At 44.3% G+C, this 3,976-nt stretch overlaps 1 pseudogene; it reads right to left on the reverse strand.

Annotated features, from left to right (window-relative positions):
• Positions 1–1,222: 1,222 nt before the first annotated feature.
• LOC110332457 lies at positions 1,223–2,551 on the reverse strand (annotated as a pseudogene).
• Positions 2,552–3,976: the final 1,425 nt, after the last annotated feature.

A 3,976-nucleotide genomic window follows, 5' to 3' on the forward strand; every position in this document is an offset into this window, starting at 1 on the left:
GCTGAGAAGTCTGGTGTAATTCTGATAGGTCTGCCTTTATATGTTACTTGACCTTTTCCCCTTACTGTTTTTAATATTATTTCTTTGGTTTTTTTTTTTGTTTGTTTTTTTTTTTTTTTTTTTTTTTTTTTTTTTGTATTTGGTGCTTTGATTATTACATGACAGGAGGAATTTCTTTTCTGGTCCAAACTATTTGGAGGTCTGTAGGCTTCTTGTATGTTCACATGCATCTCTTTCTTTAGCTTAGGGAAGTCTTCTTATATAATTTTGTTAAAGACATTTACTGGTTCTTTAATTTGGGAATCTTCACTCTCTTCTATACCTATCATCCTTACATTTGTTCTTCTTATGTTGTCCTGGATTTGCTGGATGTTTTGGGTTGTTAGCTTTTTGCATTTTGCATTTTCTTTGACTGTTGTGTCAATGTTTCTACGGTATCTTCTACACCTGAGATTCTGTATTCTGTATTGTGTCCTGTGTTCTGTGTTCTGTATTCTGTATTGTGTATTCTGTTGGTGATGCTTGCATCTATGACTCCTGATCTCTTTCCTAGGTTTTCTTTTCTTTTTTGGAGGGGGTGGGTGTTTCAAGATAGGGTTTCTCTATGTAGCCCTGACTGTCCTAAAACTCATTCTGTAGACCAGGCTGGCCTCAAACTCAGAAATTCGCTTGCCTCTGCTTTCCAAGTGCTGGAATTAAAGGCCTGCACCACCCCTGCCTGGTTTTCCTAGGTTTTCTATCTCCAGAGTTATCTTCCTTTGTGACTTCTTTATTGTTTCTTTCCTTTTTCTTTTTTTAAAGTGCATATGCCATTTTATTACAGGTTACTTAAAAACCAAGTCAGAGGAAGCTCCATGGGGGTCTTATACTTTAAGCATTAACATTAGACACAAACACTAAAGTGTGGCCATTCGAAAGGGAGACAGTATATGGTAAGATCCTTCATTCGGCTTCACATGAATTCTCCATCCCCTAGGAGCTTAATATATTGGCTTTATTTGTTGGAAATAACTAGCAGTTGTACTAATAACTTTTAATAAAGGAAACACAGAAGGTTATCAGGCAGGAATTCTGGACTGCTGATGCAATGCTGGTGGCAAGAACAAGTGGGAGTGCAGTGTGTTCCCCAGTTCCCTGGCAAAGGCCAGGCCTAGGGAAAGCAGAGGAACCTCAGCTCAGCCACGGGTACCTGGTTCTGTTCTCAGGTGTCAGCATGTGCACACTCAAAACTCTCCTCAGGTACTTTCCTATTGCCTGAAAAGGCATCACACATTCCCACCTGAAGATTCTTCAAAAATGCCAAGACACTGGGCCTATCTATAGAAGCCCTGCTGCTCTACGTGATGCAACTACAAGACAAAGGTCGTGGGGCTTGGCCACAGCACTATCACAATGGTGGAGGGTGCTTTGAATACTGGATCATGTCCAGAGCAGCCCCGATGTCATAATTCTTGGTCTGTAGGAGCCTGGTGAGCCAGCCACCTTCATCCGAGAAACCTATGGACAGCATCTGGGAGAGCGACTCAATCAGCCGGGGATCAGCCTCTGATGGGAGATGTGGGTATAGGGCAGCTTCCTTCAGCCCTGTTGGGTCCTTCCTGTGAGGGGTCTATAGAGCTTAGACCTTCCGATTCTGGCATCTGTAGAGACTGGAGTTCACCTGTGGATGGGTCCACTTCTCTCGAAGACAAATATGTCCAGTCATCATCTCCTCCTCAGCAGTTTCCCGACTCCATCTGTTCCTCTGGCTGTCCCACCGACTCCAAGGTTATCTTTTTCATTTGCTCTGTCAGAGACTGAGCAGGGCCCAGCCCATCCCCATCAGGTTTGCTGACTTCCGAAGAGCAGCTGCTTGGCTGAGTGTTACTTTTGCGTCCTGTGCCTGTGCTGGAACTTTCTGGGGTGGTGGGTGCCAGGCGGCTTCTCTTCCCTCCATGTTCCACATCAATGTCAACCTCAATGCCTAGAGGGCTGAGGGCAGCTGCCACGCTCTCCCCCATGTTCTTCAGGAAATTGACATTGGCATCTTCTGATGGAGTAGACGTTGACTCAGCTGTGGGACAAGGGCGGCCATCCCCTGCTCGAAGAGGACGTGGGCTCCAGTTCCCCGAGGGGTCCATCTCCCAGCCAGGCCAGCCAAAGTGTCCAAAGCCAGCGGCTATGAGAGAAGCTATCAAAGAGGTGGCCAAAGGTGTTGGGAAAGATGAACTTGCTGTGCTCTCTGTGCAGGCCCTTCCCCTGGCAGACGCTGCACAGGTCGTAGTCTGGGCACACACTGCACTTATAGCGAGTTCCCACCACAGGCCCATTGCAACCATCACAAATCACATTGGGGTGCACCACGATTCGGGGATGCCTCCTGAGCACATGGTGGGTGATGTTCCCACAGGCACTCCTTCTTCTCTTTAACATAGATGCAGAAGATGTCATCTTTCACATAGGACATAGCCATTGTCAGCTCCTCCTCACTGGAAAAGGCAACCAAGTCCCCATCCTCATCGCGGTAGTGCTCCTGGAAGCTGCCAGGCAGCAGCATGGAGAACAGCACAGTCACTTGGCTCAGCAGCCTCTCGCAGGGCCTTGGGCCTGCTGTGGCCTGGGCTTCCGCCTCCGGGCTGAAGCAGAAGCTGAAGCGTGGGATCTCGGACGAAACAGCTGGGCCTTCTTTATTGTTTCTATTTCCATTTTTAGATTCTGAATGGTTTCATTCAATTCCTTCACCTATTTGGTTGTGTTTTTCTGGAATTTTTTAAGGGGTTTTGTGTTTCCTCTTTAAGGGCTTCTACCTGTTTAAACATGTTCTGTTTTTCTTAGAGGGAGTATTTATGTCCTTCTTAAAGTCCTCTATCATCACCATGAAATGTAATTTTAAATCAGAATCTTGCTTTTTTTGGTGTGTTGGGATATCCAGGACTTGCTGTGGTAAGAGAACTGGGTTCTAATGATGCCAAGTAGCCTTGGTTTCTGTTGGTAAGGTTCTTGTGCTTGCCTCTCACCATCTGGTTATGTCTGGTGTTAGTTGGTCTTGCTGTCTCTGATTGGAGCTTGTCCCTCCTACGGGCCTGTAAGCCTGTGATATTAGGTATGTCAGCACTACTGGCAAGACCAGCTTGCTCTTGGGAGGAGTTTGGGTGCAGAGGGCAATTATGGTACAGCCTTAGCTCTCATGTGCAGATGGAGACTGGAAAGATCATGTCCCCAGCTGCTCCATTGTTACTCTGCCCCATGTGGTGCTGGCCTGGCCTGCTTTGGACAATTATTGGAGTGAAAGTGGCGATCTCAGCTCTGACCTTAAGAATGAGCGCACTCCTGGGAGATCAGCTTTCTCCTGGCGGGATTTGTGTGCGAAGGGCTTGCAAAAACACAGACTTTATTTGCATGTTTTTGCTAATCTAAATCCAAATGAAGTCTGTACAATGTATTTGGTTAATTTACTTGAAATAACACTATTACTATGACCAAATAAAGGTTTGGGTTTAGAATAAAATAATTTTACCAAGAAGTTGTATGTTGCAGAATTCTCTGACTACAAACCCTGTTTCTTCTGTTAACATCTTACATTACTACGGTATATTTCTCATAAGTAATGTGTAATTTTTGGTAGGCTGTGTGTATACTTTATTTATATCTCCTAATTACTTTTTCCTAAGATTTTATTGCAGATATAATAAATAGTCTTATTCTTATCATTCTTATCACTATTTTTAAAAGATTTATTTTATTATTTTTTACTTATGTATATGTGTGCATCTCTGTATGGATATGTGCTCCTGAAAGTAGGTGTTCATAGAATTCAAAAGTAGGCATTAGCTTCTTGGAGCTGGAATCATAGGCATTCTAATATAGGTACTGTGAATAGAACTCCAGTCCTCTACATGTGTGTGGCACACTTCTCACCCCGAGGTGTTTTTCGTACCCCTACTACTCCAATGTTTAATCATCATATTTCCTTGGGTTTCTATAGATAAAAAGTTTG

The sequence above is a fragment of the Mus pahari genome, chromosome 14, assembly GCF_900095145.1.
Source record: "Mus pahari chromosome 14, PAHARI_EIJ_v1.1, whole genome shotgun sequence".
In the NCBI taxonomy this organism is placed as follows: Eukaryota; Metazoa; Chordata; class Mammalia; order Rodentia; family Muridae; genus Mus; species Mus pahari.